Raw genomic sequence first — 26,528 nt, 5'->3', positions numbered from 1 at the left:
CCCTAGGTTTTGAAAAAGGTAATTGAAATTTATTATGATTATGTTATAAATGGATGAAATGCATCAAGAGAATAGCAAAAGGATTGGTGCAATGTAAAAAAAAGATTGGACATATGTATGGCTCAGTGACGGGGAAAATGTCTACCCACAATTTTTTAAGGAACGCATTAAAACATCAGCATATTAAACAACTGTTGGAGAAAATGGGCTTGAAGTGCTAAAATTTACAAAATCCCCTTATTCACTTCATGGGACCAATTCCAGATGTGTGGTGCTGTTATTCCCCGTTAAAATGTTAGAAAATTATTTTGGAGTATGTGTAAACAAACATAACCCGCCGGTGTTGTTCCATATCTACATTCACAAGAATTGCTTTGAATTTTGCCAACCAAAAGGCATGCGATGTATCCAAATCCCTTTTGCAAATAGAATTCTCAGTAAAATGTTCGATTACGTTTGTTTTTCATTCTTTTATATGGTATCACAGATATTCATTATTGCATGACCCTGTGTCAAATGACTTAATGGCAAAGAAAATGACTTCTACACATGCCAACATAATCATTGTGCCTTTTCTCTAGATGACCTACCTATGTTCGGTTATTCCCCACAACTACCACATATTAAAAGTCCAGGGTAGTTGTTATGACCCATGTTTTAGGTTTTTCAAAAGGAGTAAAGCTTTTAATCATTTCCAATTATGCCACTACTTTATCTTGATTTTTAATAATAATCACCAAGAACAACAACAAACATTGGTTGAATAAACATGAAAATGTTTATAACATAATTACCAAGTTTTGCAAAATTGATAGCGGGAACAATTAAAGGATAACCCACAAACCACCCAAACAGCTAGCCAACCAAGCAGTCTTCTAATCACATGTGCTAATTTTCTATACTTACCAATTTACACAATCACCATAGTGGCGTTGCCAAGCGACTACTTTCGTCCATTTATTCATTCATGAACAATTTCGTTTTGGAAATTTCCTGCTAATGCACCATGAATGAAATCTTTCTTGTGAAATGAAGTCATTGCCCTTTCAAATTTTTGAATGATGAACATTATCATCATTCAACAATTTTGAAACGTGAATGAATATTAAGGGAATTTCCACATAACTTCTTTTTTTAGAATTTAACGCATCGTTCCGCATTTAAATGTCGTAATTGCCAAACATGTATGACTGATATTTCTTCAGCTCACTACTTCCACAACACTAATGTGAAATGTTGAAAAGGTGGGCACATACCAAAATTTCATTAAAATGTGACATATTGAGCAGCACTTATTCACATAATTCATTCATTCAGCGTTGGCAATATTAAGATTCGTGCATATTATGAACGCTGCTCCTAAGCGAAAAATACTAATTCTTTCTCATATAGATTAAAAAAACAATTTGTTTAGTTTTTATTTTTTATGTCCGGGTTATTTTTATTTTATGTCTGTTGGATATTATAAAGGAAAAATTGAAAAATTCTTCTTGTGTGCGTACGTTGTTTTCTTTTTTTAATTTCGCTTATCTGTATGAAATCGTTCTTTGATTGTTCGATCGCTCACAGATTTAAGTTCAACTATAAGGAACTATATCGAATGATCTGGTTAATACGATTTTTTCAATTGAACTAGTTGGGGCGAAGATAATTCTTAGTCCCAATTTACATTAGGCGAGTTTACTTGCGGCAATTGTCAGTTTGTGGTTGAGAGAGGGTGTTGAGAGGCAAAGGGTTACCATATACCTCACCTCTCTCTCCATCAAACTGACAATTGCCGCAAGTAAACTCGCCTAATGTAAATTGGGACTTATTGATTTTTATAAATTTTCTCGTTTAGAGTTAAGCTTGATGATCGAAAATGTTTTTGCAAGTGAAAAAGGAAAGCCAAGGACCCGAACCCACACAGTCACCAAATTATGTGACCTGGTTTCGCTGTTCTTTTTTTTGTAATTCAAAATGTCTTTGGAATCCATAATCCTAGTTTTGACTTTCCAGCATTGGAAAGCATAATAATAATTAAGTATAATAATAATTGTAATACTCCTTCCCACCTGTCGAAAATCTACTGCACCAAAAATTGTCGACATAGGTCCAGGTGTTGGTATAGCCCCATATAAAGGTATCTTTTTATTTCTGGTATTTTGCTTTTATCTACATTTTTGGCCTATATTGGCTGCAATTTGGTTATGGGGTTCTCAGATTATGCCGTTTACACCCATTTAATTTTGATATCATTTTTAATTTAAATGCAATTGTGGTGGTAGTGTTATATGGGGGCATATACCAAAACCTCGACATATCGCTCATTTACTCAAAGAGTGGCATAACTTAAAAAATTCGTTTTCTGAGTTAGCAATTTCTATTTTTTCTACGACTTCCACTTTATCCTGTGTCAAATTTTTATGCTGATATCTCTAAAACTCAACGAATTACAGCTCATTTACTACGAGTTGCCAATAATTCAACACACAAGTTTTTCGAGGTTATGAAGCACTAACACACTTCAAATCATGATTAATCTTGCACAGAAATTTAGCACTGATATCTAGCTAGCTGTCTGCAAACTATGGTCCAAGCAGTGATTTTAGTTTTTGTGTAATAATCTTTTTTAAATTTGGAAGTCAAATTTCAATCGCAACATTTTTTGAAACATTTTTTCTTCCAACAATATCCCCAAAAATGAAGGAATGAGGGAGATCACGTAAAATGTACAGTCCAAGATTTAAAAAAAAAATATTCATCCTATAATATATGATTTGGTAACCTGATTTTCATAAAAAATATTATTCCTAGATATATGGTTTGCTCTGAGACTTACAATGAAAATTGTGTAATTGTATTGTGTATTATTGTATTTGTATAGAAAGTTTCTTCTTTTGACACTTTTTATCTAGAACGAATTTTAATGTTACTTTCATGCATCAACTCGAAAAATACAGAAACAAATTTTATCAACAATTTGGGAGATTATTTCGTGATTTTCGGCAAAATTGATACTGATATTTTTGGGATATACAATGTTAATCTGACTTCATTTCTTCGGTGACCTATAGTGACGGAGAATATTTGACGTCATCCCTCTAAAATTATGTTTTGTGGTATAATTTTGAATATACTCAGATGAAGTTGGACTTTAACCCGAAAACGTGTTTTTAATTTTTAGAGATTCCTGGCGTTTGAACAAGTTTCACAGATTTGGTGTATTTCCCATCATTTTGAAAAAAATGAATTTTGTTGCACAGTGTAATAATTAACGTTTGATTTTTGTGCCAAATATTGTTTAAATTTGGACATTCTGGCACTCTTTTATAAACATACAAAATTTCAATTCTACAATAATCGTGCAATCAATGTTTCGTTTTGTTAGACTCTGTCTAGTTTCGGTTAAAATATTTACAAAAAAAGGTTTAGGATATGATCAAAGCGTCTCAAAATGAGATTTGGAAAAGATTTTTTTATTTTTATTATTATTACAGTGTTTTATTTAACTTGCCTTGGTGTGTGTTTAGTTCAAATCTGGTAACTCATTTTTAACACGGTTGCAGTTGACCAATCGAACTAAAACTTTGCACACTTCTCAGATTTGGAAGACAATACACGAATATGAAATCAAAACCAATATTGGTCCATTTTTACACTGTTTTACAGTGTTTTATCTAATTTGCTTTTCAAATCTGGTAACTAATTTTTCACACAGTTGCAGTTGACCAACCGAACTTAAAATTTGCACACATTTCAGAATTGGATGACAATACATGAATATGAAATCAAAACCAATATTGGACCATTCTTACAGTGTTTTTACGGTGTCTAACTTAACCCCCTTTTCAAATCTGGTAACTGATTTTTAAAGCGGTTGCAGTTGACCAATCGAAGTAAAACTTTGCACACTTTTCAGATTTAGATGACAATACGTGAATATGAAACCAAAATCAATATGGGTCCATTTTTACCTATAGCTCCCATATAACGGTGCCACCCGATTTCCGGTATTTTGCTTTTCAAATCTGGTAACTTATTTCCCACACAGTTGCATTTGACCAATCGAACTAAAACTTTGCAAACTTTTTAGATTTGGATGACAATACAAGAATATGAAATCAAAAGCAACATTGGTCCATTTTTACAGTGTTGTACAGTGTTCAATTTTACATGCTTTTCAAATCGGGTAACTCATTTTTAAGACAGTTGTAATTGACCAAGCGAACTAAATCTTTGCACACTTTTCAGATATGAATGACAATACATGAATATGAAATCAAAACCAATATTTGTCCATTTTTACACTGTTTTACAGTTTTTTATCTAATTTGCTTTTCAAATCTGGTAATTAATTTTTCGCACAGTTGCAGTTGACCAATCGAACTTAAAATTTGCACACATTTCAGAATTGGATGACAATACATGAATATGAAATCAAAACCAATATTGGACCATTCTTACAGTGTTTTTACGGTGTCTAACTTAACCCCCTTTTCAAATCTGGTAACTGATTTTTAAAGCGGTTGCAGTTGACCAATCGAAGTAAAACTTTGCACACTTTTCAGATTTAGATGACAATACGTGAATATGAAACCAAAATCAATATGGGTCCATTTTTACCTATAGCTCCCATATAACGGTGCCACTCGATTTCCGGTATTTTGCTTTTCAAATCTGGTAACTTATTTCCCACACAGTTGCATTTGACCAATCGAACTAAAACTTTGCAAACTTTTTAGATTTGGATGACAATACAAGAATATGAGATCAAAACCAACATTGGTCCATTTTTACAGTGTTGTACAGTGTTCAATTTTACATGCTTTTCAAATCGGGTAACTCATTTTTAAGACAGTTGTAATTGACCAAGCGAACTAAATCTTTGCACACTTTTCAGATATGAATGACAATACATGAATATGAAATCAAAACCAATATTTGTCAATTTTTACACTGTTTTACAGTTTTTTATCTAATTTGCTTTTCAAATCTGGTAACTCATTTTTCACACAGTTGTAGTTGACCAATCGAACTAAAACTTTGTACACTTTTCAGATTTGGATGGCAATACATGAATATGAAACCAAAATCAATATGGGTCCATTTTTTCCCGTAGTTCCCATCCAGCGGTACCACTCGATTTAAGGTATTTTATCGTCATTTTAAGCCCGTATTGGCTGCTTTTTGACAATTAGGTACAGAAACGTACCCATTAAAAATTATGGACATAGGTCCAGGTTTTGGTATCCCCCATATAGCGGTACCGCCCGATTTCAAGTGTTTTATGGATTTTATCTTCATTTTTATACCGAATTGCGTGTAACTTGCCATTTGGAGATCCCAGTGGTACAGAAATTTCTCCACCAAAAATTGTGACATAGGTCCAGGTGTTGCTATAGCCCCCATATTACGGCTCCACCCGATTTCAAGTGTTTTTGTCTTAATTTTTTTGGCCGAAATTGCTGTAACTTTGATTTCGAGTTCCCAACTTCTCCATCAAAAATTGTGGACATAGGTCCAGGTTTTGATATAGCCCCTACCCAATTTCAGGCATTTTAAAGTTTGTATCTGCATTTTCGGCCTAAATTGGTTATGGGGTTCCGTTGAAAATTTAAAGAGCATGTTGAGAGGGGAAAGTTCGGAGGAGGTAGTTCGGCGGTGGTTTTTCGGTGGTTGGGTGTAAGTTGTTAGGAGTTAAAGTGAATGTTGTCGGAAGTTCCGAGGAGTTTGTTTGAAAGTTCGGATGAGGTTGTCCGGAGGAGATTTTTCGGAAGTTTGGATGAGGTTGTTCGGAGGATCGGTGTAGGTTGTTCCAAGGGGTGGTGTTATGAAGGTGGATGTTAGGAACTTCCACCCCCCCTCCGAACTTCCAAAAAACCTTCTCCGAACTTCCCCTTCTCAACTTGCCTTTTCCACATTCAGTCTAACTTGTTCACTACTACACACGTCCACACACACAAGCACACAAACGGTCAAAAAATAAATACTTATTTCAAAATCTGACCCATGTACACAATTTTGGTGGGGACGTTTCTGTACAACTGGGAACTCGAAGACAAAATCCTCAAAACAACTTAAATCGGGTGGTACCGCTATATGGGCACCATCATTAAATACCCAGCAAAATGTTCGATGCCAAAGATGACATTCAATCATGGGTGCAAGTGATCTAGCATGTCATCTTTTTAGCATCTTCATCGATGAATTTTATATGAGCGTGGACCCCAAAAGATGACGTTCTTTTCTGGATCCTAAGCATGTCATTTTAACCAATGCGTTGACATGTCATTTCCACCAATGCTTTGGCATGTCATTTCCACCAATGATTTGACATGTCATTTTCACCAACCCCTTGGCATGAAATTTTCATGTCTTGTTTGGAAAATGGAAATGCTGTATTGATATATGGTTTTCATGAAAAACAGAACTCTTTATTAATTCAAACGAATTCATGAAATAGCTACAATTAATTTATCAGTTTAGTGTTTCAAAAGTTTACATCCAAAACTGCAATGTAATCACCACCGCTGCAACGCAAAAGATTACTTCCTCCGTTCTCCGCAACTGATATTCTTTCATCTTACAAAAGGTTTTTTCAATTATCTTCCCACCACCAGTTCAGATTTCAACATGGACTCCAAATGCACTCCTTTAAGTATTTTTATTTCGTAAATTACTTTTATTTTATAAATTTGTTATTTTATAACAACATTTTGGTAATTTATACTCTTTTGTTTAGTGACGGAAATATGTAGGGATCTACAACCCGGCTTGCTTTAGGGATCTCTAAGAACAAAATGTAACGAACGGGGAGGAGAGACTTTTTATGGAAAATACCATTTATGCTTAATTAATTTATTTTTAATTGTTTCTTTCCAAAAGTAGTTTCTTCTTTATTTTCAGATTCTTGATCCTTTTCGTTTCGGACTTTTTTCAAATTCCAAGAAGCGAGATTTGATTTCATTCTATGTCAGATTTAGAACAGACAAGGGAACTTTTAAAATAGCAATGTGTGCAGTCCGATTCTATTTTTAGCTCGATGGTTGGGACTTCATATAATACCAATTGTTCAGAAGTTTTAGTTGTTTGATATGCAGGAAATGTAAGACAACATCACGACGACAGTTCCATGGTACAAATACACAGGTAGCCGCATCGGCAATTGTTGGTAACATAAGGTGTCAAAATTTGACATCAATTCAATGCAGTTGACACATTATGTTACCATCAGCTGGCATGATAATGCTACCTGTATTATTGTACCATGGACAGTTCTAACAACTTTGGTCTGTTCCAGAACCTGAAAGAAGCTACTTATTTTTACTACGATAACAATTTTTCCATTATGTTATCGGAAAAAATAGTAAAAATTAGTAGATTTTTGCAGTACTGGAACATACCAAAATGAAAATAAACAGGTGTGTAAATAAAACCACAAACATCATCTCTATTGGATCGATGGAATGGGTACAAATGCTGATGAAAAGATCGGATCTTTCACGACTTCCTTTGCATTGGTTCAAATCCTAATGAAAAGATCGGATCTTCCACGACTTCCTTTGAACCAATGCAAAAGATGACATGAAATCACGTCATCGCAAAGAACCCCTTCCGTCAAATTTTGCTGGGTATCATTTATAACCTCAAGTATATACAAATAAAATTGAAAATCTTAAAAAAATGAATTTACAAAAAAATTAAAAATAATTATAAAATTAATAAGTTTCAGTGTTCTATTTTTAAATGCACTAAAAACTAGAAAATAAGTATGCAATTAAAAAAAATTAAGTAACAGTGTTTTATTTATAAATGCACTTAAAAGTAGAAAATAATTTTGATGATGGAATCACTCAAATAAAACGCTTGCCGTTCAATATTATCACAAGTTTTAATTTAAATGCAAGCGTTTTATTTGAGAGATTCCATCATCAAAATTATTTTCTACTTTTAAGTGCATTTATAAATAAAACACTGGGTGCCACCGTGGTGCAATGGTATGCACACCCGCCTTGCACACATAAGGTCGTGGGTTCGATTCCCCGGCCAGGCAACATCAAAACACTTTTCAACGGTGGCAAAATACCCCTCAGTAATGTTGGCGACATTTCCTGAGTATTTCAGCCATGTAAAACTTCTCTACAAAAGTGGTGTCTTAGACACGCCGTTCGGACTCGGCGATAAACTGTAGGTCCCATATCATTGAGCTAATATGAATCGGGGTGCACTCATTGATATGAGAGAAGTCTCCCTTGTCCCTATGGGATGTTGTGGAACAATTATATATATATATATATATATATATATATATATATATATATATATATATATATATATATATATATATTTATATATATATAAATAAAACACTGTTACTTAATTTTTTTTAATTGCATACTTATTAATATTTTGTAAAAAAATGTTTCATTATAAAATTATTGTCATTTGCTGGTCCCAAAATACAGATAGATACCAACATTGTGATTGATTTAGGATGCGAAAAAAATCTTCACTCTTTACCTAAATCCATCTAATGATTGATGTCCACTAGCTAAAAGTGATTAAAAAATTATCACATACTCTCAGGTTTCTTCGCGTCCAGTTTTGTTTTAACATTACGGATACAAAAAAAAAAAAAAATAAATAAATAAATAAAAACGTACTGTCTGAAATGACAAACGAAATCACACCGGTCAAATGACGAACGAATTCGTTCAGTTTATGACATTTCTCATTTCCGTTCGAAAGCACAGGAGGGAAAAGGAAAAGGCAAAAGCCAAGCTTTTTGGTTAACAAGGAAAAATTTATATGATGATTTCAAAAGCTAAAACACACACTTATGAAGTGAGTTTTTCTTATGATTTTTTTTTTGAAGTTTTCTTCAAGCGTTAAAAATTAATACCCAGCAAACCAATCGTACCGACATCTTAACGAAATCGGAACAAAATTCGGACGATATGTCCGATGTCTGATCCGAAATCGTACACGCAGAGAAAAAATATTTTTTTAACTGGTGGTGGGCAAAATTTTATTTTGGCTGGCACCAAATAATTTTTGTGGAGCACATGTTATTTTAAAGGCGATAATGTATATTGCCAATTTTGATTCTGTTCACCATATAAAACAACAACAAATCACAAAATCTTGACATATGGTAATATTTTCATAATTATCTGATGGTGAATCCAACCACAATCTGCTTAACTTTCTCAGTTTGACATATGAAGTGTCAAAAACAGCAGCTGTTCACTGCCAAAAGCAAATGTTCTCTCATTAGTTGTTCTGTCGCTGAGTAAGAAGGTTGTAAATTTTGTTTAATTTTCAATTAAATGAATGGAATAAAATTAGTAAAAACAGCATTCCAAACAAAGAAGGAAATAGTTCGAGTATTTGTTGACGGAAATAATGACTACAATTTATTTGCGAATGAAGATATAAAAATGTGTAGAAAGAAAAATCGGAAAGTGGCAAAAATGTACCACTGATTGAGTTGTGTTTCATTTTTTTGGTAACAAACACTTCTCGACTAAAAAGAATCTCCGAATGTTTCGTGCAAATTTTGTGCATTATTTCATTTTGTCAATCTCCCCACATTTAACAATTAATAGAAATCGTATGCAAGTTATCGAAATAACAAGGAAAAAAATGTATATATGTATAACATAAACATCTGATGTTGTTGTTGTTTCATAATGTTCTCCAACATAAACATGTCTTCGGTATAAGTATGGAACAAACGGAGAGACAACAGAGAGAACTGCATAGTGTTTGTTAATGTTATAAAGTATAAGTGCTGTTTTACATTTAAGCGACTTGTCTTACGATTTTTTGTCTCCTCTTTGTGGTGGTTATTCTTGTTAGGCAGAGTTGCAAAACATAGTAAGAGAAATTGAAACAAAATTTAGTTTTGCAATGAATTTTGTGCATAAAAAATCATTTAAAGCATAAAATGATTATTTGTTATAAGCATTTAAAAATTTGTATAACAAATTTTTATAAAATACCTTCTTTTTACATTAAGTATTTTTAACAAAATGTACACTTGGTACCATGTTACAAAAAAATGCAACCCTGTGTGTGAAATTTACGAAGATGAGCAAAGAGGAGACAAAAAATCGTAAGACAAGTCGCTTAAATGTAAAACAGCACTAAGTGTATTCTATATTATACTTATTTATTCTATTATATCCAAATTGTTCTTAAACAAATAAAACTTTTATTTAAAATATATTGAAAAATCTTTTAATGGGCAATTAATCACAAAGGTACAGTATAATTCCAATAAAAATACTACTTATTACAGGCAACCACAACATGTTTTCGGCGGCTACCACGCCATTTTCAAATATTTCAAAAATTGTATTATTAAAATATGATTGAGGTTACCATATATCTATAATATATATTTTTGTTTCAAAATATGGTGGCATGAATCATATTTTTTCTCTGCGTGTAACGATATCTTAACGAAAGTTGTATGAAGTGGTTGACATAATTTCGGAACGAAATGTCGGAGCGACATCGTATCGATTTCGATCCGATTTCGTAACGAAATCTGAAGAAAATCCTTGGAAAAATCGGAAAGGAAATTTCTTTTCGACATTTGTTCCGAAATCGGATCGAAATCGGTACAAAATCTGAACTATTTCCGCTCCGAAAAATCGTTTAGAAATCGGAACGAAATCTGAACGACGTTGCTTCCGAAATTGTTCAGACGTGTCGGACATCCGACATTTGGTTTGCTGGGTAGTTGCATGTAGGAATATGAACTCAAATCATGGTCATCATTCACGTCATCATCATCAATAAAATATCCCAATATGAATGAAATTGTATGGAAAGAGCATTAGTTGTTGATACTGACTGGCGTTGTGTTGAGGTGTGGTGTTAACGGGTTGTTTGTACAACCCCGCCTCCTCCTATGATGCTTCGTCAACGTCACATGCTTAGCTAAGATCTATGACAAACTTTTCTTTTCAGTTTACAGCAGGCGGGTTTCAGTTAACCTACGAATAGACTTTGAATTTGCGTAGGTATGAAACCACTTTCTAAACTTTAGCGTGTTTTTTCATCTCCATTTTTTCAAATAAATTACACTGTGCTACAGTGAAAATTTGCAGGGGTTCTAATGCATAAATTCGGTTTTGTGGGAGTCCACAGAAGACAAAAATACCTTTGGTTTCTTTGGGTCACTTCGGTTTTTCATTTTATAACGGTAAATGTAGTGAAAAATGGATTTTCTTGGATTTTCAACTTTAAACGGACATTACTTCTTTTTTCCACAACCGATTTGCACACACTTTTTTTCATTATAAAGGGGAGGGTAATGCCTTTCGAACAAGCCATAGATTTTTAAAATCGGTTAACAAATGGCTAAGTAATAGTGGTTTAAGTGTGACAAAAACGCATTAAAAAACAGTAAAATGTTTTTCCTTGTGATCTAGGCTGCGTAAATGACACCTAACAGTACAATTATTTACAGTTAGCAAATAGGAAATTTAGTTGGCTTTCCAAAATGGGAAAAACCAACAAAATCCGTTGAAAAATGAATGAGTTATGGCATTTTTTGTGTTTCAACTTTTTGGTTTTTTTCATATTTTCCTTTATAAAACATTGATACCTTGTGCGTAATTGTTAAGCAGGATAATCACAATTAGAATCATACATGCTACGATACCCATCTTTTATAAAGGAAAATATGAAAAAAACCAAAAAGTTGAAACACAAAAAATGCCATAATGCATTAATTTTTCAACCGATTTCATTGGTTTTGCCCATTTTGGAAAGCCAACTAAATTTCCTACTTGTTAACAGTAAATAATTGTACAGTTAGGTGTCGTTTACGTAGCCTAGAGCACAAGGAAAAACATTTTACTGTTTTTAATGCGTTTTTGTCACACTTAAACCACTATTACATAGCCATTTGTTAACCGATTTTAAAAATCTATGGCTTGTTCGAAAGGCGTTACTCTCCCCTTTATAATGAAAAACAGTGTGTGCAAATCGGTTGTGGAAAAAAGAAGTAATGTCCGTTTTATTTTGAAAATCCAAGACAGGCCATTTTTCACTACACTTACCGTTATAAAATCAAAACCCGAAGTGACCCAAAGAAACCAAAGGTATTTTCGTCTTCTATGGACTCCCACAAAACCGAATTTGTGCATCAGAAATCCTGCAAAAAAATTTTGTCCACATTTATATCACAGTGTTATTATTGTTCTCGCTGGGTTTAAGTTTCCTCTGTAAACTTTGTTTATAAAGAATGATTAATGGGTAGCAGCGACATGTTATGAAAAACAAATCAAGTTCCCAAAATGATTAAAAGCGGTGGTAAATAAATAAATATTTGCAGACATTGTATTCAAACACTCCCAAAATCGTTGTTTTTTATCAATCTATTTCACATAAAATCTCATCACCTAAGATATTAATTTATGTTGATATTGTCTTTAAACAATTTGTGTATTGATATTTTTATGTCGGATTGATTAACTTCTATGGCCAGGTTAGGAAATTGAGTGTTTGTGAAAAGAAATTGATGTTAATCTAATCAACTAATATCAACTTCTTATTGGAAGTTGTATAAAACAACTGTAAAGAGACTATTTAATATTGGCAAATCCTAGGAATGCTATTGTTTCTATATTTTATTATTTTAATCGGATTTGTATCAGGTGTATGGTAACAATACAAGTTTACAAATATCCCACGCTGCCAACATGTATACATATGTATGTATGTTTGTACATTTTGTGTATATAATATTAATCAATAGTTAACATTAATTATAAGGCCAGTGTAAATAAACATTAAAAACAAGCCGATGGTATCATCTAATCGGTATAAGGAAATTGGTCTTTTTTCTATTATTTTTTTAACTTCACATAACATTAATCTAGAAAATTCCCAGTTGTTCGGGTAATTAGGGAATAACTATCAATTTTACCGGTGTTTACCAAACAAGTACTTACCACCTAATCTACTCGCAATGCTATAGACTAGTGAATTTAACATGGGTATGTTATAGGAGGGAGTCAATTATGTCCTCACCGCATTACTAGTAATCACCCTGTTAGATAGTCGTGTGAAAGGCAATTGTCTCTTCATTGCATTACCCGTAACCAGTAAATTCTAAAGATGGGTAATCTAGTTCCAAGTACTAGTTCCAAAACGTATGAGTAACGTCATAAAATCTAACGTGTGATATTACGTATACGCATTTTGTTCATACAAATTATGTAGGTTATTGGAACTGCGTAGTGAACTAGATAGTTCCACATAGTTCATTTGACACAGCTCTAGTCAATTCTATAGTCTTCGGAAAGCCAATTGTCCCTTCATTGCATTGCCAGTAACCATTCAATTCGGTAGTCCGAAATTATAGCCAAAATTACTAGAAATTTGAAGTCATGTAAGTGCATATATGCCTTATCCACACTTTATTTTGTTACATGATGTGCTTAAATTTTACAAAGGACAATTTAATCTTGTATACATATGTATATGATAGGTTCGTCTTGATCCTTGATACTGGAACTTGGGTGAGACTCCCTTATACAGCGACTTATGTTTATTTGGTCCTTGGAATGTTTTTCTCGTGTGTCCCTCAGATCATTCAAAAGATCCTGAAATAAAATATATAAAAGTTTAATAAAATGATGCGATATGTATAAATATTTTTCTGAAATTATTCATCCTTTCTATAATTTAGCTCAATAACAGGTTATTTTTGCATCCTCAATTTTCGCACAACAAAGGCATACAAATATGTTTTTACAAATAAAAGGTCTAATCAAAATGACGGAATATTTTTTTCTATTTTATTTTTGTATTTTGTTGCTAAGAACTAATGTCGAAAAGAGAGAGAAGCATTGTCGATTACATTATCCAGCGGTAGTATATATGTAAAATAGTCAATACATTACACGTCGCATTACCCGTAACTAGAGAATTGGCATAGTGTAGAAACCCAGCAAACCGAAATCGGATGAAATGTCAGTGTTCGAACCGAATCTTAACAAATATAAAACATATGGTTTTCCACTGAATAGTGTTGAAGTTTGACGAAGAAAATCTTTACTTTCATTAACTTCATAAAAATAAAGAAATATGTATGCAACCGATCACTATGAATAACATTGAAACACTATCATGCATCAACACGCATACTGCATCAACGTCGGCACATCAACAATTACACATTTACAATGTGCGAGCGAAACATGTACAAGTAGAGAGAAAAGACTCTGCTTATTTACACTTAATTTTGCCAAAGCAGCACAAGAGAAAATAGAAAAATTCCCTTCAGAGAGGGAGAGAGAGGACGGGAAAAAGTTCGTCAGACTGGTCGGACAGAGTTCGGACCGAAGTCGGTCAGACGCGTCGGAAAAAACTTCCGACTTTGAGCAGACGCTTCGGACGTCCGACATTGTGTATATATGTCTGGGAACCAGACTCTCCTGTGGAAAGCGCAGTAAAATAATACTTTTTGATTACTTTCCACCATAAGGTGGAAAGAGCATTAACCGTCGTTTGTTTTCAAAAAACACAAAAATGTTCGAGTTTTACGTCAATTTTTGCGACCATTTTTGGTGGCGTTTAACCGACCAGTGGCTTTATGTGGGTTTATTCAGTAAATTTAATAAATCCGGTTATATATCAGGAACGAAATCCTTTTATTTATTGTTGTCTTATTAGGACGAAGGTCATTATTTATGAAGGGTTTTAATTAATTAAAATTTTTATTCGAGCTAACATGACCTTAGCAGTTTTGTATTGAAGAATTCTAGAGAAGTAACCACGCACTCAACTAATTTATTTTTATTTTTTATTTTATCCTAATAAGGCATGCATATGTATACATTAGGGTGGGGAGATTTGTATGGAAGGAACAAATCTTAATTGGCGCTTCGCGTTTCTGATTCTTGAGATTGTACTAAGCAAAACAGTCCACAAGACCACATTTTGAAGCTCGAATTTCGTCGGCTGAAATACAATATTACTATATATGAATTTGATATGTCCTAGTCAAGATTACAATGGTCTTTCGATGAATGAAATCGATGAAGAAAAGTTACAGCAAATCATTGAAAGTGTTTGTGAAATATGGTAAATTAAGGGGTTACCTCTACTTGTCATTTTCAAAAAATCGAAAAAAATATTATTGGCTTATTTTGAAGAACAGGTTGTATAGAGTATGCCGCAAATTCAACTCGATCGGATATGAGCGGATATGAGCGTTGGAAGGGAACAATTTATTGTGATTTGTATGTAGCGTGGAAATTTTTAACGCGTGTTTCTCGAAATGGCATTTTTGAAGTCGATGCCAACGATAGCTCGAAAACGAATCGACCGATCTTCGCATGTTTTGGTGAGCTTATTATATACATAATTAGCTTGTCTTTAAGCGATGAAGATTTAAAAAATTTTTGTCCGACTTTTGAACAAAAAGCTGTTATTTTTTTCGTAAAATCGAAATTTTGACTTTGACAGATCACAATTTTATTAATCGATTTTTTAAAATTCTGTTTCGCTTAAAGACAAGATTATTAGATTCTTAAAACGCCCACAAAAATATACCAAGATCGGACCAGTCGTTTTCGAGCTATCGTTGGGCACGCCAAACGCTTTTACAGAAAAAGGGTTTCGCAGGTAGCCATTTTCTACAAGACTATGTAATATTTTTCAACATAAAAATTCCAAATTAGTATGATATGTGCTCTTTTAGATTTGTTTTTTTTCTGCACAAGTAGGGAAAACCCCTTAATTATAGTTATACCCCCTAGCGTATAACTACCATACAATCAATAAAATAATTTTTATAAATCATACGCAGGTGGGGACAAAATTTCAGAATTTCATAAATATGTACATTAGGGTTATGACTTTTCGACATTTTTTCTCAAAAATGATTTCTGTAGCACGCACGTATGAATGAACTTTTGCCTAATAATCACAAAAAATAAAGTTTATTCCATTGAAATATAAAAAAGTTCACACATTAATCGATTTTAAAAATTTTTTTTCGAAAAAATGTATGAAATTAAAATTTGTTTCTCAAAAATTATTGACTGTTGCACGAATAAATAAATTTAAGTCTACTAACAACTAAAATAGCGTTTATTTCGTTCAAATATTGGAAAAGGTCATGCACAAAACACGTGAATTGTTATTTTTTGTTAAAAAATTACATCTTTGAACAATTGAAGAAAATTAGCGAGAAAGAAAAATTATGTCAGTTTGGTTATCTAATGTGGCTCTAAAGTTTATTTTCAATAATATATCTGCTTGCAGTGACTTCAAGAAATTGCTCAAAATTCTGATAAGTTCAAATTTTAAAAACATTTTGTGCATCAGGTTTTTTTCACCAAATCACCTTATAATTAAGATTTTATGTAATCTTATTTTTCACATTTTAATCCTGCACTCTAATTTATAGGATTTTAATCTTGTTAAGTAGGAGTCAAATACAAATAAATAAAAATTATGTAGAAGCTCATCGCGGTATGATACCGGGAGGCTGTGAAAAATGCATAACCCTAATGTACATATATGATAATAATGTACCACTTTTTCATATTATCATCGAATTTGGGCTTTGAGCTCTGGTTGAATAACACACACCTCCTCCTCATACTCGATTTTATATACACTATTAAGTCCTAGGACACTTTTTCCATAATCAATGACAAAGTGTACCGAATCTTCTAAACATAAACGTTGTTGGCGCGTCTGTTAGTTGTCAAAAGCGATGTAAATTCTAAACGCTTTCTATGTATATTTTAAATGAACATTTCCTGTAGAAACTATTATTTTTTTTATTTTGATAAACACGAATGATTTTCTATGATTTCCACCCGATGTTAAAGAATTATACATTCTAAATGTCATTCAGCATGAAAAATAATAGAATTATAGTATAGAAAAAAGGACCACTGGCAGAAATACTTGTTTATTTTTACTATCAAAATAATGAATACATTTAATTAAACAAACATGTGCATGCAATTGCGTGTACTTTATTACGAAACTGATTTCATAGATTTTACTAATTAAATTAATATGTAATTGATTTTTATACAAAATGTTTTGTAAATCAGATTCACTGAATGCAATTCAAATTGCTAATCAATTATATCAGTGTGCCAAGACAATGTTAGAATTATTAATAAAAATTCACAAACTATATATACATACATATGTATATTGAACTTGACATTGAAAAAAATGTGCTTTATTACGATTTTATTGCCAGTTAGAGTAAGCTTTATGAAACCTATGGCCTTTATTTTGAATCGGTTGAAATCGGATTTATGTTGAGCGTTGTAAAAAATATAGGAGATTATTAAAATTGTATAGAAGAAAATTAATAAAATTTATTCAATTACAAAGATGTCAATATTATAAGATAGGAAAAGTCAATTGTGAAAAATTAACTGTAGAGGGAGTTAACCTCTGTTGCTACGATATCATAGCAACATTCTGTTAAACGAAAACTGTTACTCATTGGCAAGAAAAACATTAAAACTCAAATTTTAAGGCGTTGACTTTTGTTTTTTTATTAAATAAAAAAAAAGAAATAGTGAAGAAATAAATTTCAGCCACAAAACACTACCTTTATGTTTTCTGCCGCGAGAAATGGGAATCAAAAACGATTGGCATTGCTGTTATCAATTCCAGTGAGTTGTGTAGCCATCTGTAACCAAAATGTGGAACTATTAGCATATGTTTTTGGAAAATGCATTTGTTCGGGTCTTTATTGCTATACGTCTTTGTCAATTATTTGTAAAGGAATGTATAGCCTACAATGCTCGTAGCTTTCCAGCAAAAAAAAAAAAAACATTATCAGATAATGGGTTATTATAGTACATTTTGGTAGTCCTACTAGCCCATTTTTTAATAAAGGCATGTCGCACTGAATAAAAATTGATTCTATTTCCACTTGAAGTTGAAAATAATATAAAAAACATACGTTATAATTTTAGAACAGTTGATTTTAATTTTAATTTTTTTTTTTAAATTTCTACACACTTCATATATTTATTTTATTTTGCTCTATGCTGGGTTTGACCATGCGAACTTCCGATTTGTATCGGAACACAATACACACTGTGCTATGCGTACGAACATTAAGGTTTGTTTAAACACTTACATATGCACCACCTACTTTTTTATATCGTTAACAAAAAACTGGCGTGCCGACGGTGAGCATTCAACACACAACGCTAGGATTTGTAGTCGGACACGCACGCTCTTTGCTACCGTACTCATTAGTTTTACCTTGCTACATTACTTTGTAATGGGTTACATAATGACTAACGGATTGCTGGGTTAGCATCCGTTTGACCAATACCAGAATATATGTGAGCTGCCCTACTCAATAAGCTGTTTATATTAATTACTACTCCGAGATACTTTGCTCTAGAATCAGTATCAATTTTTTGGTCCCCTCGTTTACTCTAACAAATTCCCCAATATCTATTTAGCAATTTCCACTTACCCGCATCATCATTAGATCCTCCACTTGGTGGTGGTGGTTCCATCGATGGCATATTTTGTCGATTTCCAATCATAAGGCGATGTTGTATGCGCCGGAAGGAGCTGCTGCTGTCTGTGTCGCTGAAACATTTCTCATTCTCGCACTTCAACGGGTTAATTTAGCAAAGGCGTTACTCGTATTCAAAGCCATTTAAGCTTTAGTGCCGGCATTTTGTGTTCAGTTGGTCCCAAATTTTGGTGTGGCCAAAAACGGGGCGCCTCCAAAGACGCCAGGTACTCCAAATTGCAAAAAAAGCATTCCATGGTGGTACCCGTACACCGCCGGGTGACAATTGAGCTGCGGCAAAATACAGTTGTATGCCAGCAGTGGGATGTAATGTCTCCGACGGCATATTGGGCGGCACAAGAGCGGTACTATTACCGTTATTGGAGGGGTTGGCCGACGGAACTGGCGGCAATTGTCGGGCTAACGCTGAATGATGCAGTTGAATTATGCTGGGATGATGTGAAAGTGGCGGTGAGGAAGGATGTTGCTGTTGAGGTTGTGGTTCCAAAATAATTTTGAATTAAGATAACTCGTAAACCTTCTTTGTTGAGTTTCACTTTATTTCAATTTAAAAAATACATTGTTTATCTATCACTTCCGAACGTAAATTTCCTTGGAGTTTATTTTAGTTTCATTTAATTTGCAATATAATCACGCGTTGAATTGTGAAGTCCACCAAAACATTTATATTATTAAAATACCATTTGGTTTTCGAATCCGGTTTAGTTATTAACACCAAGACAAAGAAAATTAAATAATTTTTTGGTTTAAAATACCGTTTTCAGCATTCTGAAACACTCCGCACTGCCAGAACACTTGTTAAGCTTAAACTTGTTTTATCCGACTGAATGCTGAAGAAGCTGATGATAATTTAGTATTGTTGTTTTGTTATTACGGACGGATGGGGTGGTGGGTTGGTTTCAAACTGGATTCCAATAAGTATTTCGCAGAGAAGATAAAAACGAATGTTGTTAGTTGACTATGATGATGGTGTACATGTTTAGGGGTTTCTATTCTTCTTTTTTATTTAACCACCGACGGTAAAAAGAAATTTACAGTTTCGTGCCGTTAAATGATAACAAACATTCACAATGAAAATTCAATTTGAACTGAGAGTTGCTGCGAGTTCAGACAAATAAGCAATTCACAAATTCTATTTGTCCATCCACCAACCACTTACCTACAACGAACAACAACACCACAATTATTTGGTGAATTTGAACAATAAATAAAACCACCACTATAGCAAGCTGAGTTTTTAAAACGAATGGCATTGTAGATTATTTGAGAGGAAGCTCAGCCAACGCAACAATATTGTGAGTATTTAGTAGTAGTTTTTGATGTTGTTGTCGTTGTGGCTGGATGTTTGCTGTGTGGGGTGCTAAATTGCTGCCATTGTTGAGCTGCCCAACAAAAACCAATCCAATGAATTCATACCCCATACTCTCTCACTTAAGCTGAGCTGAGAAATACAAACTTCACATAGCCTTAAGGCATTGGTGCTCAGAAAAGTTTGTGTATTAGTACTGGTAATATACTCTTTCCATTGCTAAACAATGACATCTCAAAAATAAAGAGAGAATACGTGTGGTTTGTTTACATCGCTGCCTTAAGGTGTTCCATATGCAAACGAGCGGAAAAGAGAAAGACTCAAGTTATAAAAGGGACAAAAATTCATAAAAACGAAAACATTTAATTTTATTCCTCAGGTGTTGCACTGTGCAACTTGTACATTCAATTTAACTCTATAAAAGTTACGATTGCTTATGTTCGTGAGAGTGTGTGTGGGGATAAGAGTGGTTCGTTGTGTGTTTTTGTCAATGGGAGTTGGTCGTTTAAGTTTTCTTGAATAGCATGTATACCGTGACAATTTCCGTCATTGGCGTCGACTGAGCAGTATGCAGCGTCAAAGGTAAATGAATTCTTCTATCTTCCATAATTCATAAATGACTGCATGAAATCAATTGGGATTCTTCAACTCTCTTGCATTCAGAGTTTCTCTAAGTCTATCATTGTGGGAGCAAACGAACTGCAATATGGCTGACTGAGATGTCAAAAAAATGTAAGAAAGAGAGCTCTATATTTTCCTATATTGGATCTCTCTATTTCACTAATGACAACAAGAAAAATACTGGGAATTTTGTAGTTGTGTTTCCGTTATTCTTGTTGTTGCCACATTTGGTTGGAACTCAAGTGAAATGTTTTGTTGGCTTTTCAATTTTTCTGCTTCTTATTTAATTTGTTGTTGTACTTGAATATGTTTTCCCAAGGAGACGACAAACAATCATACTTGGAGAAATGTATTTTACTCATTAAGTTATTTAGAGACGTTCAGTGTTTTTGACTGCCTTTTCTCCTTGGCTATATCATTGCGTTGACTGCAGGGCGGAGATTATTTCAATTTAAACTCATAAAACTATTTTTTGTTTGCATTTGTTGTTGTTGGTATATATTCTCTACACAGTTGATCGAGGTCTTAAACTTTCTTTCTACCGGACCGAGACATTGTTGGTTATACAACACAACATACCAAAAGACATTGTGGGTGTTTGACTGACGTTTTTTCTGTTCTTTTTTGTTATAAATACATAAACATTTTTTGTTGTCCACAATTTATGTACAACTTTCAATGCCTCTCTGCTTTTTTGGCACTTTGCCCAACAAACTTGGTTGTGGTGTAGTAGTCGTTTTATTTTTTCAATAATTCCATCTTCTTTTCTCTTTCTTGCTCCCCGATCTCTTTCACACTGATATCTGTTCGTTTGCCACAAATTGGTTTGAATTGAATTTTGTTTCAATGTTCATTATGACATTAATTGATTGATATTCTATTTATTTTGGGGCTTTTTTACTTATGGCTAAAACCTTGGCATAGTAAGCTAACAAGCAATCGAATGGTCTGAATATCCAAGTGGTATTTTGGCAGATTTCGTGGCAGTAGATAGATAGTGTTAATGGTTTCATGGTAAGGCTATTGTAAATGCACATTGTAAACTGTGGAGCTTTTTGTAAGATATACCCACATACATACTCGTATGTACATAGTGTATTGGTAAGTGTACCAATAGTCGGCACTTCAAAGATTTGCCTAGCTTCAATCATTCACCATTCAGAGTAAATTTTTCCAATTGGAATGAATTGAAGCGTATTTGTCTACTTTCCGATGATATATTTTTTTGTTATTAATTATTAGTTATAAAACTTGTGTGAAATTTGCGAATTTAGTAAAATATTGCTTTTTTGCTAATAGTCGACACCATTTCCACTTGTCGACATGACACCCTCGACACTTTGTATTTTAGTACAAAAATGTTATGAGTGTGATATTTTTTATCATTTTAAATAACAAAAATAAACTTTTACACAAATAATTTTAATTTTAGTCCATATTACTTTAAAAAATTGCTAACATTTGGAATTCATTTAAAGTTTTTTCCTTTTAGATTCGACTTTAACTTATGTGAAACGTTATTATTATTACACTTTCCAATTAATTGTGCATCAAAAACGTAAGAAAATTTAAATATATTGCTTAAATAAATTAGTTCGTGTCGATAGTCGCCAACTATAACCCAACTTTCGGAATGCCCAAAGTACAAACTTCAAGCCATGCCTAATAAAGCCTAAATAATTTAAAACTCATTTTTCATTCACGTTATTGTTATTAATTTAAAATTTTTTAGAATATTTTGCAAAACTTAATAGACAAAACACTCATTTTTTACCTCATGCCGACTAATTGCAAACTTTAATTTTTTTCCTAAGAACATGCTTTTTTTGCTTGTGGTGAAAACCCCTCACTAACAAAAAGTTAAATTCCAATATAACAAATTGCCTAAGCTCAATGAGATTTTACACCGAGTTAGTTGACAATATTCTTGAAGCATTTATGATCATTTTCATATCCTGTTATAGTATTTTATAGTTATTTGTGTTCGAATACAAAAAATGCCGACAACTAGTATATGCCGGAATTAGGGGCTTTTACCCTACAAATGTATGAATTTATACCGTTTTAACTTGAAGACAACATGTTTATTGAACTTAATTTATTTGTATTTTTAATGGAATTTCTATAAATAAGAGATAATGATAAATATAGAGATAATGAGTTCTCCTTTACTACAACTAATAGAATAGAATAGAAGCTTGGAAAGCAATTTGTGCAATTAAATCTGGTTCCATCGGCTCCGATGGCATTTCTCTAAAGTTTCTAAAAATAGCTTTTGATTCTATTTCAGCACACATTGTCCACATTTTCAACTATATTATTATGACATCAAAATATCCCCTTTCCTGGAAAGTAGCAAAAGTTATTCCCATACCTAAAGTCAAAACTCCCCAATGCCTTTCTGATTTTCGTCCCATTAGTATACTCCCAGTATTTTCCAAAATTTTAGAAGTTATTCTCAAAAACCAAATTTTTGTTTATTTAACAAATCATAACAAATTGTGTAATTACCAGTCGGGCTTCGTTCGAGGACACAGTACCACAACGCTTATAGCCAAAATAACGCATGATATTAGAGCAAATATTGATTAAAAACGACCTACATTTCTAATGGCATTGGATTTCACGCACGCTTTTGATTCCATTTGTCATGAAACTCTTCTGAAGAAACTTTTCGTAAACTTTACGTTCTCAAAGCAATCATGCAAATTATTGAAATCGTATCTTGAACAAAGGAAGCAATTTGTACAGAGAGGTGAATATAAATCCAGCATTAGAGACACGCATAGGGGGGTTCCTCAAGGTTAATTTTAGGCCCTCTTATGTTCATCTTGTACATGTATGACATATTTAATGTAATTAATGGTGCTCAGGGGTACTTATACGCAGATGATCTACGACTAGTAGGATCGGATGATTCGGGAATTATGTGGAACATAATGAATAACAATCTTAACAATGTAAAATCATGGTGTGAAGCCAACTTTTGATGCTGGTGGACCGAGAGAATATCCCTTAACAGTCGGTGGGGAAGTGTTAAATTGTTGCTCTTATATTAAGACATTATGATTTTACGTCGACTGCAAGCTTACATTTGAAAACCATATTAACAATGTCATTTCGAGAATATCTTTTCTTTTAAAATGAATTTATTGTACTAGATGCAGATTTCCTTTAAAGATCCGTAAATCCATAGCGCACTCAATATTAATGCCTCTACTGATTTACGGAATAGAAATATATTCCGGAACTACCAGCTCTCATTTTGATAAGGTTATTCTTAGTTTTAATCGGATCATCCGATTTGTATATAATTTACGTTTGCACGATCATCTAACGTCGTATGTGGTAGATTTTCTAGGGTGTTCTTTTGAAGAGTTTGTTAAAGTCAGAACGTTATTGCTTTTCTATAAAACGATTAAAAGTGGAATTCCACAGTATTTGTATTCCAGTTTTACATTTTTTAACTCGTCCCGATCGCATTCCTTAGTAAATCCTCTTTTCAACGGTCTCATAATGCGAAATTCTTTCATAGTCCGTGTTTGTCGTTTGTGGAATAATTTTATACTGTATAATGAAAGGAGATTTTCTTATTCTTTGGCTGCATTTAAGAAAATGGTTATTGAATGAATACCTACAATAGATATCAGTATAATTTCGCAAAGACAGGATAAAATTGGTTGTCTATGCTAGTTTAACTTTATCTGCGATTGTTAATGCCATTAAGATTTTAGTTTTAGTATTTAAAGAGTTAAGTTTTTTAAGAAAATGAATTTACTTATGAATTGTAAATCGTGTCATATATTGGTACTCTGTAATCATTTTTGGTCTATATTGGCTTGTTGATTATTAATAAAGTTTGCAAATAAAAAAAAAATAAGCATTTATAATTTATTGTTACTCACAAATAGGTACATACACATGAAGTGGTGGTCAATACATTTGCAACAAAATTGATTGTTTTTGAACATTTTATTAAAAATATTTGTGGAAATCATAGGTACTGACATCATATATATTCAGGTGGTTTTTATGGTTTTCCAGATTTCTCCTATATGCTCTAGTTTCCTAGATATCCACGCTTCGAAGCGAAAGCAATACAGTTTTACGGTTATGAAATTAATATTTTAAAAATTTACAAGTTTAAAAACTTATTTATTATATAGGCAAAATGGAAAAAAATGTTTGTCACTTTGTTCCATATGGTCTACAATATTTAACATTTGTGTCATAAGTGTGGATGTGGAAAAACAAATCGTCAAAAATTCTATTTTTACAAAAATTCTCTATAGCTTTTATATTCCAATACATATTCCTCTATATTTTTTCAAATATGTTTTATATACTACGAGCCCTAACCACTATTAATTCGTACGCAGAGTATTTTTCAACAATGTGATATTAAAATATGTACATCTTCGGAGCTATAATGACTACACAAACAAATTTGTATTATTCTTAAATATCATTTTATTCTCATTAGACATACATTAACAAAGTTACATATAACGAAAAGGACTTTATTAAAAATTAACAAAAACGAAAGTTCATTATTTCCATCTAAAATATTGTGACCATAATTAATTCGTACGGTCACCAATTTTACCCCTTAGAATTGTGTACGCCAACTTTGTTTTTTTTAAACGGTCTCGATCCGCTTTGGCATGGTACTGAGTAGCTTTTTACAGTCTTCTGGGATCATCGAGTCCCAAATATCTTGAATTTCGGACTTTAATCCGTTAACAGTGCGTTAGGTTCATTTCGAAGCTTTCGTTTCATAATAGCCCACAAATTTTCTATTGGACCAAGGTCTGGACTTCAGAATGGACAATCCTATACCTCTATTAAATTTTTTCAAGTCACTTTTTTCGTTTTTTAACTAGTACGGGAAAAAGCACCATCATGTTGAAGTACGTATTCTCCACAGTCTGCTAATTTCGATAGGGATGGTATCAGATTTTCCTCCCGGATTTTATATATTTTTCTGTATTACCGAATCCATCTATGAAATGAAGCTGTTCGACAACTTTGTAGACATACGTCCCCCTACCATAACTTTACTGTACGTTTTAAGCAGTATTTTTGTATGCCTCGGTGTATGGTTGGCTGTGACAAGCTACCAACGACATTTTGTTATGTGCATTCGTCGAAATTCAACGACTCATAGCAGTGGAAAAAGGTTTGGTTTATTTCACACACACTTTCGTCGGAGTTGTGTTAGGTTGCCAAAGAAAAGTTCTCATTCATTTTTTTGTACACCTTTATACTTCGAGCTGACGATTGATGTTTGGGTATAAAAAGTTTCTTGTTGAAGAAGTTATTGAAAAGTAACTTCGGTGGAGAATATCCACAAAGAAGAAACAAGGGAACTGATGAGATCCAGTGGCGTGGATCGAAACTAGTCTTCCCTGCCTTACCCCGTGGCGAACAATGCCAAACTTTTTCCACTAATTAATTAGTTGTTTTAAAATAATAAAACAACAACAATGGGATTAAGCCAGACTATTTTGAAAAACAAAATTGTATTAGCTATCCCAATAAAAAAACGAAGCCACCAATGTTCAATTTCCTTTATAGTAAATAATATTATAAACTAGCAGAACCGGGTCCGCGTTGCTGGCCCGTCGTATTGAGTTTTAATGACAACTTTTTTTTTGAGTTTATGCTTTACAATTCAAAAATAGGTATTTTCTACCTCATTTCTTCCGGTTCATTGTCAAACCGAGTTATTCATTGAGGCTTCAAAATTTATCAACAGATTTTGTCTGTAACCTTTCTTTTCTCTTTCGGATTTTGTCGGATTTTTTCGCCCATTGATGCTGGTTAGGATTTATTATCGCGCATGTCACCTATCCTTATCTAAAGCGATCTAATTATAATAGTTAAAAAATGGTAAAGTCGAATTCTCCATCATATTGAGACTTATATGTTTTTAGTTTTTTTTATGGCTGGTGAACCGTTGATATTCACCGTTTAAGGATATTTGGGAACATATCGTATTTCTTAATAGGGGAGATACCGTGGCACCTTCAAAATTCATGCCTACATGTA

General features: G+C 33.0%; 1 protein-coding gene and 1 long non-coding RNA gene across 2 annotated transcripts in view; one reads left to right on the top strand and one right to left on the bottom strand.

The window, feature by feature from the left end:
* LOC141399566 (uncharacterized) overlaps nucleotides 1–19,770 on the bottom strand; it is a 29,228-nt gene extending 9,458 nt beyond the window's left edge. Inside the window, exon 1 of the mRNA XM_073978569.1 lies at nucleotides 19,707–19,770. The gene's annotated coding sequence lies outside the window, so the exon portion shown is untranslated. The remainder of the gene's footprint in view (nucleotides 1–19,706) is intronic.
* Nucleotides 19,771–20,384: 614 nt separating this feature from the next.
* The window catches only part of LOC141399373 (uncharacterized), a 95,709-nt gene continuing 89,565 nt past the window's right edge, over nucleotides 20,385–26,528 (top strand). The window contains exon 1 of the long non-coding RNA XR_012411831.1: nucleotides 20,385–20,438. This is a non-coding gene — a long non-coding RNA (uncharacterized lncRNA). The remainder of the gene's footprint in view (nucleotides 20,439–26,528) is intronic.

This window comes from Musca autumnalis, unplaced genomic scaffold (genome assembly GCF_047663935.1).
Source record: "Musca autumnalis isolate F117 unplaced genomic scaffold, ASM4766393v1 scaffold_3, whole genome shotgun sequence".
NCBI classification, from domain to species: domain Eukaryota; kingdom Metazoa; phylum Arthropoda; class Insecta; order Diptera; family Muscidae; genus Musca; species Musca autumnalis.
This window is presented reverse-complemented; position numbering and strand designations above follow the sequence as displayed.